Source organism: Anolis sagrei, chromosome 6, assembly GCF_037176765.1.
Source record: "Anolis sagrei isolate rAnoSag1 chromosome 6, rAnoSag1.mat, whole genome shotgun sequence".
Taxonomy (NCBI): Eukaryota; Metazoa; Chordata; class Lepidosauria; order Squamata; family Dactyloidae; genus Anolis; species Anolis sagrei.
The window spans coordinates 13,960,408-13,971,043 of record NC_090026.1 but is presented as its reverse complement, the minus strand read 5'-3'; the positions used below and the strand labels follow the sequence as shown (position 1 = coordinate 13,971,043).

At 41.5% G+C, this 10,636-nt stretch overlaps 1 long non-coding RNA gene across 1 annotated transcript; it reads left to right on the top strand.

Moving 5' to 3' along the window:
• Nucleotides 1-5,391: 5,391 nt before the first annotated feature.
• On the top strand, nucleotides 5,392-9,181 carry LOC132779342 (uncharacterized). The gene is made up of 3 exons (XR_009631790.2): nucleotides 5,392-5,508; nucleotides 8,466-8,511; nucleotides 9,143-9,181. It is a non-coding gene; the product is annotated as an uncharacterized lncRNA (long non-coding RNA).
• The last annotated feature ends 1,455 nt before the right edge of the window (nucleotides 9,182-10,636 follow it).

The window sequence follows — 10,636 nt, the reverse complement described above, 5'->3', positions numbered from 1 at the left end:
GCACCGTTAACTTCCCGCCAAAGCAGTACCTATTGATCTACTCACATTTGCATGTTTTCGAACTGCTAAGTCAGTAGAAGCTGAGGTTAACAGCAGGAGCTCACCCCACTCCCCTGATTCGAACCACTGACTTTTTGGTCAGCAAGTTCAGCAACTCAGTGGTTTATCCTGCTGCATCAACGGAGGCTCCAACATGTTTTTAATCCATACCGTATTTATTTAGCAACTGAAAATTTGACAATGAAATTGGGATATATTGCTTGAAATCTTTCTCACCAGCAGAATGGTATAGACCCTGAAGTTGTGCCATATTCTCCAACATTTCCCTGTCTCGTCTTTAGCAAACCTCTGATGAACACCAGTTCATCTCCATTTCGAAGCCGAATAGTTGGTGTTGTCCATAGGCACCTCCATGAGCATCGTTACCCTCCCACCAGGCATGTAGCTGGGGGGGGGGGGGGGGCTTGAGGGGCTTCAGCCTCCCCCCCCCCCCCCAAATTCTCATAGTGCTCCATGTATTGGCTACTCCTGACATATTGCATTCCATGATCTTGGAGGCATCTACGGACAACACCAACTATTCGGCATTGAAGCCAAGACTGAGTTAGGGGTGGCTGAACTAGTTGGTGGGAGATAACTATGGCCAGTAGGTCAAGTGATCATTCACATCAGGCATGGTTGACACAAGATATGACCTAGGAAAAAGGTCCCATGGTCAGCAAAACATGGTCATCAGAAAGAAAAGATACAGCAGAAATGTGTAAATAGCTAATGAAGGTCTTTAGAAGGTCAATGTCTTGCCTCAATGAATTTTAAAATAGTTACTGTACTTTTGCAAACTCAGTTCTGCAGAAGATCTGTGGTGAAGTTATCAGGAACACTGTGGTCAAAATTTCAGATTGTATCAACAAGCTTGTTGCTATAGGATAAAAGTCAAAAGGACATTGCTAGGCAGAGAACTTCCTCAATAAATGGGATTGGTCAAAAAGATTTGGAGAAGAAACATTTAAGTTTCACTTCTAAGTTGTTGGGTTAAAAAAAGAAGCTTTGCAGAGATATTGGAACTCCTTCTCTTCTCAAACATATAAATAATCTTTATTTATATCCCACCTCATCTCCCAAAGGGACTCGGGGTGGCTCACAACATAAATAGTACCATAAAGTACAACACAATAAACTACCTAAAGTAGAATAAACAATTAATAACACAACCAAACAATATAAAACAATGAAATACAATACAACCAACAAACATTGTAAAACATTAGATGAAAAACTTTACTACTGAGGTGGAATAGAAAATAGAAATTTACTGAAACAGAAGGTTTGCTTTTGAGAAGTCTTGCACTGACTAAAGTTAAAAGACAGTAATCTCAAAAAGATCCAAGCTTCTAGGTTTAAAGTGTGCAATCGAGTACTCTGGAAAAGGTAAAAGAAATACTTGCTAGGGTTCTGCGTAATGATAAATTTTATCAATATTCTGAGCCTGTATAAGTCACAAGTCACTGTGGTGTAAAAATGAGTGATTTGCACTAGGACTCTGAAGGGGTGATCAAAGTCCAACTCTCCACTCAGGTAGGAAGGAACTGGATGATAATTCCTTTGAAGTCTCCAGTTCCAATATGATATATGAAATAAAGAGACCTGACACAAAGCCTGGGTAAAATAAAGGCTATGTTGTGTTAAATCCTGGGATACTTGCTAAGATTGGAGGAGCAAAACTATTATTTATTATTTATTTACTGTATTTGTATACCGCCTTTCTCAGCCTATCAGCGACTCAAGGCGGTTTCCAACAAAACAGTATACATAGTATCATAATACAATTTTAAAACAATTAAAATTACATAAATCACAACAGCAATAAAAACAACATCATTAGCATCTCCTTATTGTTAAGAATTGTCCAGTTCCATCGTCAGTTATCTGTTCCTATGTCAGTTGTTTGTATCCGTTACTCTGTGTTTGTGAACGTTTGCTCAAACAGCCATGTTTTGAGTTGCTTCCGAAACATTAAGAGGGAGGGAGCAGATCTAATCTCTCTGGGGAGGGTGTTCCATAGCCGGGGAGCCACCACTGAAAAGGCCCTGTCTCTTGTCCCCACCAAATGTACCTGTGATGAAGGCAGGGCTGAGAGCAGAGCCTCTCCGAACGATCTCAAGGTCCTAGGTGGTTCATATGTGGGTCTTAACCAATGGACAAGCATCAACCCATGTCCATCTCCTCAGCTCACCCTTGGGTGAAACACCTGACCCTTGGGGCAATCCAAATCCATGGTTGTGTATCCCAGCCAGTCATTTACTGGAAGCCCTTTCTCCCATGTCTCAGGATTTTATAAAAGAGAGCAAACCCCCAGATTAGCCACAAGGGCAGCCTCCTTCTTAGCCCCCTAAGCTGCAGAAACCTAAAAAGAACTATGCTGTCACACGCTGGGCCTATAGCAATTGGCTTTTGAACAGGACGTGCTCTTTGTGCCCAGCGAGAAGCCGGGGTGCCTTGGATGAGAAGCCCTATGGGTTTTCCTATACAAAGTCTGGGGGAAAACAGTCCCAAAAGCTCTGTCTGGGGAATTTACAGCCTCACAGCTTTAAGAACAGTTTCTAAAGAAAGGCTTTTAAGGGAAACAGCTTTACAGCACAACCCTTGTTGGGGTTAGAGAAACAGACCTACAACTTTTGTGGGAAAAATCCTAAGGACTCCAGCTGGAAATTCTTCAGAGCCTTGGCTGGTAGGTCTACTTGGGTACCCAAGAAGAAATTTGGAGCCGGGAGTAGGGCCCACACCAGCATAGCCTAGAAAGCAGATTGCCCAGGGAGGGGTCAAAAAGGGTTTTCCTTATAAAGGAAAGAAACAGTTCTCCAAGCAAGTTGCCTGTCCATTGTAGACAAGATAAGAAGCATTTGTTTGATTTGTTGAAGATCTAAGATTGTTTGTTAAAGACCTAAGCAATAATAAAGAACTTTGTTAAACCTTTAAGCTTCTAAAGACTTTGTATAGGAAAACCCATAGGGCCTCTCATCTGAGGCACCCCAGCTTCTCACTGGGCACAAAGAGCATGTCCTGTTCAAAGCCAATTGCTATAGGCCCAGCGCGCGACAGCACAAGAACCATTCCAGAAGCTCACGTTGATTCTTATTCTCCCCACCACCACCCAATACCAGCCAATGACAACCTATTTTAAGAATAGCATTTGTACAGATATCAAGATGCTTGCTTATAAAGGTATTGTCCTTCCAATTCTGTTGCATGCCTGAGAAACATGGATGATCTACAAACATCACTCTTGACTTCTAGCATAGTTCCATCAGCATTGCCTCTGAAAAGTTCTGCAAATCTGGGTTGTTGTAGGTTTTTCAAGCTATATGGCCATGTTCTAGAAGTATTCTCTCCTGACGTTTCACCTGCATCTGTGGCAAGCATCCTCAGAGGTTGTGAGGCAAGCGTCCTCACAACAACCCAGTGACTCTGGCCATGAAAGCCTTTGACGATACATCCTGTAAATCTTTTTAAGGATTTTAAGAGATTAAATTTTGAAAAATACCAAGAAAACAATTTAAAATCCAGTATAAAGGAGGAAGAATGGGTCAAATTAGCCCCACTTTGAGAAGTGTCATCTCAAGCAGTGAAGAAAAATGGATTCACATACCCTTCAGTACAGTGATTCCCAACCTTTTTTTTTTTTTTGATCAGGGACCACTTGATCAGGGACCACTTTGACCAGGGACCACTCCCCAACATTAGTACCAAAAGGGTTATGAATCAGTTTTTGGTCAACTGGAGCGACATACAGGGAGTACACCACCCCCCTGTTATGCCAGCTCTACTTCTGATCACAATTCAAAGTGCTGGTCTTGGCCTATAAAGCCCTATATGGTTCTGGTCCAGCTTACCTTATCTCCCTTTACGTCCTATCTCGTAGCTTAAGATTGTCTGTGGAGGCCCTGCTCTTGGTCCCGCCAGCCTCAGGGATGAGGGACAGGGCCTTCTCGGCGGTGGCCCCACTCATGTGGAACTCGCTCCCCGGTGAGATCAGGTCGGCTTCTTCCTTCCTTCCTTTTAGGAAGAAGATTAAATCATGGCTCTGGGACCAGGCCTTTGGACAGCAAGCATGACAGCACCTTGGATGTTGAACCGCACTGAAATGGGCTATATGGTTGATGACAATATTTTTAACATATTTTTAAGTTAATGTTTTATTTATTGTTTTAAACTGTTGCTGTTTGTGTTTGTATTATATTGAGGCTTTGAATTGTGGCCGGTTTGTAAGCCGCCCTGAGTCCCCCCTCGAGGGTTGAGAAGGGCGGGATAGAAATATTGGAAATAAATAAATAAACAACTTTCTATTTGGTTTGGGGTGCTGATTCAGAAAATTGCACTGGATAGAGCACATCAGTTCTAGTTTCTGATATAGAACATATGCCATGGTCAGCAACAGGGGAGAAGTGGCAGGCAGCATGAAAGAAGCAGAAATAAAATAAAATAAAATAAAATAAATGAAATGAAATAATAAAATAAATAAAATAAAATAAAATAAAATAAAATAAAATAAAATAAAATAAAATAAAATAAAATAAAATAAAATAAAATAAAATAAAATAAAATAAATAAAATAAAATAAAATAAAGGGGAAGGAGGCTCATGGACCAGATTTTCATCATCATGGCCCACTGGTTAAGAAACACTACTTTAGTACAATAGACATTTTAAATTAGAAGGAAGGTCTTCCACCATATGGAGAGAGTCCTTCAAGTTATATAGACTTTTTATTTGATGTAATGGAAAGCCACAAGTCCACCCTAGTAGATTTGAGAACATTGGTATTCTTCAGTCCTAACAACAGATATCAAGTGTTCCTTGCAGTAAGAGAGCAATGGACATTGGTGGGGAAAATGTCCTCAAAAAGATGGCGGAAGAAGTCATGGAGAAATGAACTACGGAGGACATCCATATGAAGCTAACCAATTACCACCACTGCAATTCCAGAGAGTATTCTGAAGCCCACAATAAAAGAGGCTATGAGAGATCAACCCTTGATGAAAATGAAGCCTTGCTTTTCCTCCTTTTAAGATGCAAATAACTGGAAGGCCTAAGTTGCAACGACTGACTTAAATCAAGAGACTATGTGGAAACTGCACTTTACATCCAAAAACATCTCAAAGGAACTTACAATGCCACCAAAAGGCCTCTAGAAACATTCTAGACCTGGACTGTAAACTATACAAGAAATGGACACTCTAAAATAAAGCCTTTTCAAAAAGCATGAAGTCAGTTACAATACAGTATTTTCCAAAATATGTGGCCATCATGAACTTTTTTTCACATTTTCAGTGGAAATGGAATCATATCCTTCCTCTATTTTTTAATTTGTACTATCATGGCAAATGATGACTATTCTTCCTCTTTCTGCCCCATTTCTGTCTATATATAACTCTCTCAGATGTCAGGCTGGACAGAGAAGGTATCCCTGCAGAAATTGACATCCATTCCTGAATTAAAGACTGAACACAGGTAAGCTGAGTGAGGATCACAGTCTGGTTTTCAATGGTCTCAATTGCATTGAGGGGAAAGTTAGATCTATGAAGACAGCTAGATAGGGGATTGTTTCTCTGTTGGTTTTCCTGGACCTCTCAGTGGCTTTCAATGCCATTGACCATGGTATCCTTCTGGGCCGTCTCTCTGGGATGGGGCTTGGGGGCACTGTTTTACAGTGGCTCTGGTCCTTCCTGGAGGGCTGGTCGCAGATGGTGGAATTAAGGGGCTCCTGTTCGACTCCCTGGCTGGTGGCCTGTGGGTCCTTCAGGGTTCAATTCTGTTTAACATTTACATGAAACCGCTGGGAGAGATCATCTGGAGTTTTGGAGTTTGGTGTCAAATTTATGCGGACAACACACAACTCTATTACTCCTTTCCACCCAAAGCTAAGGATGCCGTCCTGGTCCTAAACCAGTGCTTGTCATCATCAGTAATGGACTGGATGAGGGCTAACAAGTTGAAACTCAATCCAGATAAGACAGAGGTACCCCTGGTCAGTCATAAGGCAGAGCAGGGTAAAGAGTTACAGCCTATGCTGAATGGAGTTACCCCCCCCCCCCTCGTGCGCCCCGAAGACACAGGTTCACAGTCTGGGGTCTGATCCTGGACTCATCACTGGCCCTGGAATCCCAGGTGTTGGCGGAGGCCAGGAGCACCTTTGCACACTTAAAACTTGTGCGCCAGCTGTGTCTGTACCTTGCGACACCAGATCTGGCCATGGTAGTCCATGCCTCAGTCACATTCCATTTGGACGCTCTCTATGTGGAACTGCCTTAGAAGATAGTTTGGAAACTCCATTTGGTTCAGAGATCAGAAGCCAGGTTACTAACTAGAGCGCCATACAGGGAGCGGATAACTCCCACGTTACAGCAGCTCCACTGGCTGCTGGTCTGCTACCGGGCTAAATCCAAAGTGCTGGCTATTACTACAAAGCCCCAAAGGGTTGAGGTCCAGGCTATTTGAAAAACCGCATCTCCATCTATAAATCACCTCAGGAGCTGCAGTCAGTGGAGGAGGCCCTGCACTTGGTCCCACTCTTGTCCCAAGTGTAGTTGGGATTGCCCCTCACCTCTGGAACTCACTTCACAAAGAAATTAAAATGGCCCCTTCCCTCCTCTCCTTTAAAAAACGTTTAAAAACACATCTCTGCACTTTAGCTTATGGAGAGGAGGAGGACTAGATCATCTTAAGATACAACCTCACCTGGAAACTGGTGAGAAACTGGGAGAAGCGGATGAGCTCCCTCTATCAGCTCCAGATCCTCATGTGGAGACATGAGAGAAACCTCCCACAAGGATGATAAAACATCAAATCATCCGGGCGTCCCCTGGGCAACGTCTTTGCAGACGGCCAATTCTTTCACAACAGAAACGACTTGCAGTTTCTCAAGTCGCTTCTGACACGACCAAAAAAAAAAAAAACACCCGGAAACTAGTAACCCACTCTGGCTCTGCAGGCTCTTATAACTCAATTGCATTTTAATTGTTTAAATTTTTCTATGTTTATTTAACGACTCTTTCATTGTTTGGTTGTTATGAGTTTTGATAGATGTTTTATGTACTGTTTGATCTGGTATCTTTGTATTCTTTTTTATGGCGTTGAATATTTGCCTTTCTTGTCTGGATACCTTCCTGAGTCCCTTAGGGGAGATAGGCGGGTTATAAAAATATTTATTTATTTATTGAGAGAAAAATTGAAGTCTGCAAGCCTTATGCAGCCCACTGGACTCCATTTATGTAACTCTATAGTCTTTCCACCAGTCCCTTGGAGTTTTTCTGATATCTCCCAAATTATTCAAACAAACAAAAAACCCAATGCAATTTTGGGAAATATTTCTCATGCAAACAGTGCAGAAAGCTTCCCAGGTGTATGCAAATAATACCAATTCCCTGGAACCCACCACAAATCCATATGAGTCACTCTCATATAGGGATGGAAAGACTATTGGATGATGGATTAAAATCCATTTTTCCCAAGGGTTGGAAAACCATGATGAGAAGAACCATGATGAGAAGAATCCTAAGGCATGAATAATTATCATTCAGGACTTATTTGGTGCAAAATTAGAGATCAGTACTAAAGGGCATTTCCTAAACCCATCATGATTTTCATCATAAGGTTTTACAAGGTTCTCAGCAACACATTCTGGTGAAACCAACCAAGGGACAGGCAGTCCAGCAATCCACAAATGCAACTTACAGTAGGGGATGTGAAAAATGAAACCCAATTCTGCCATGGTCATGAAGCTGCAGATACTGCAGATCTTGGGACCTGTTTGAGGAAAATCTCTGTAAGCACAATCTAGGCTTTGAACCAGCTCTGTGACTTCACATGCAATCATCCACACTGGCAGGCCCATAGCCAGGATTTCGATTGGGGGGGGGGGGGCTGAATTTTTTTCAGGGGGGTTTCGGGGGGCTGAGTTTCGGGGGAGGCTGAGTCTGAGTGAAAGAGGGTCTAGCCTAGCAAACCTTTTGTATCATTACCCCAATACCCCCATGCATATGGGATATATTGCATATGGTAATCAGATCATGATATGAATAAACATAAGAGTTTAAATAATGCACCAGTAAGGCCTTTTCGCGAACCACCATGAGAATTTGGGGGGGGGGGTCTGAAACCCCTCAAGCACCCCCCCCCCCCCGGCTACATGCCTACACACTGGGAATTCACTTCCTTCTCTGCTGGTTTCCCACTGACCTAAATGGAAGTAGATGTGCAATTAGTTTGTTTACTGACATATATGCAAGTGATTTAGTATACAACACATTTCTGTTATGTTTGAGAGCGATTGCTCCTTTTCATTTTACTTTATATAATTGTATTGCAAATGTTCCAGATATTTCATACACAATACAAAATATTTTGGAGGTAAAATACATTTGTCTAATTTAAAGGTGTCACGTGACTCTTTTTTCTATTTCTTTTAGCTACAACATACACAACTACCTATTTGGACCCAGCTGAAAGTATTAGGTATGTGACTTCTTCCATCTTTTCAAATACAAAATTATCTATGTAAGGAAAAATACTACTCAAGGAGCATAAAGTATATAATATTCAGTACATAGTTCAATATAGTCACATAAAGTGAAATAACAAGGAGCAACCACTCTCAAACATAACATTTGCAATACAATCATATAAAATAAAATGAAAAGGAGCAATTGCTCTCAAACATTATAGTTGTAAGATCCCAATGTATACAGGTTTCAGGGACACATATACAATAAAGACTCTTTTCAAACAAGGTAAGAAGACAATGAGTCATGAAGTCCAAAGTCCACCGGGGAGTTCAATTAGCAGTAATATCCAAATGACGATGGAGCACTTTTTTCCATCTTTTGCCAACAGTATCATTTGATGTTCTAAGGTGGTCCCTGAGCTGAGAAACCTGCATCTAATCTATATATGCAAACAGAAGCTCATATGATTGATGATGGCCAGTCTGAGTCCCTCTGTAGAGGTTGAGAAGATCGGGATATAAAAGTTTTTAAATAAATAAATAAATAAATAACCATTGGTGTCTGCCCAGCCCTGGTTTACTGCACAAAATAGCTGTCAAATGTATACCTAGGAAACCCATATCTCTTCTTTCTTATTCCAGTCCCCTTCTTTCTGTAATTTCCAAGGACTTGCCACAATGATCCCCAAAGTTTCCTGCTTGCTACTGATCTCTTTGGCCTATCTTCTGATGCAAAGCTGCGAAGGACAGAACTGGATAGCATTTCAAAACAACCACATCGATTACCCAATGCCACAAATTCACAACCCTAATGCCTACTGCAGCCTAATGATGTTGAGAAGAGGAATGACTAGATATAGATGCAAACCAGTTAATACTTTCATTGATGACACCACCACAAACATCCTGAACATCTGCAGAAATGGAGGATTTCCATCTGTCGGATTTCCACCTGATTTTTTTGAAAGCAGGAATCGTTTTAATGTCCTTCAATGTGATAGACCTAGTGGTTCTCCTCCCAATTGTCTTTACCGTGGCAATCTGCAGTCCAATCGCCTCCGTGTAAGATGTGATGCCCAGCAGCAACCCATACACCTGGAGCCGGTCCTGCCCTGACCAGAGGGTGATGCTATTCACTTCCCAGCTGCTGAGCCATGGAGTTTGAGACAACGTTAACACCATCTGTGTACTTATGTCCTTAATACTTCTATATCTCAGCAATGCATCTTCAAGCTTCTGCAACTTGATACCTAGTGCTTACAATTTGGAGAGAAAAGATGATGTGAAATAGTTTGTGGCCTCATCTCTTCACTCCTTCATTGTTCCTTTATTTCTTATTATTTTCTCTTCCTTTCCTGGTTACCCCTCCTCTGAGGAGTGTCACCAAGCTACACTCTCTCAAAGGGGTTTGCAGACCCATCACCACTTCATAGGTGGAAAGCAGGACACATGTGGCACCTTCTATCCTAACTGTTTAATGCAGTTCAAAACTAGCCTCAAACTATAGGCAGACAGTTTGTTGTCTGTTGTGGGCAAACAACAAACACTCACATAAGCGTGCAAAAAAAAAAGCCCTTAATGTGCATCAGGGCTCTGAGGTTTGTGCCCTCACCATTCAGGCCACAAATTGGTTCCAGGAATTGCTATGTAACCATCTTCCCTTTCTTCAATTCCTGTTTGAAACTGTGGCCTGTGTTGTATTAATGGGGGAAAACACATAAGCTAGGAGAGGCTACAGCTGTTTGCTTTTCCCCAAGCCTACTTGAAAGAGTAAGATCCCATCCCTGCATCTTCTCTTCCTCCTGAATGTTAGGGCCATTCCACGCAGTCATATAACCCAGAATGTCAAGGCAGATCATCCACAATATCTGCTTTGAACTGGATTATCTGAGACCACACTGCCATATAATTCGGTTCAATGTGGAAGAGGCCTTATTGGTCTAACACAATTTTTGTTCCTGGGTTATAAATGTCATGTCTTAATTGGTTATATCATAAAAACATTGAAAAAGTTTATCAAACCACAAGAACGTTGTGGTTTTTAAAAAAATATTTTTATTAAAGTTTGATAATAATACATTAAAAAAAGAAGAAGAAGAAAGAAATATGGGGAATGAGGGATAACTCAGTTCAAAG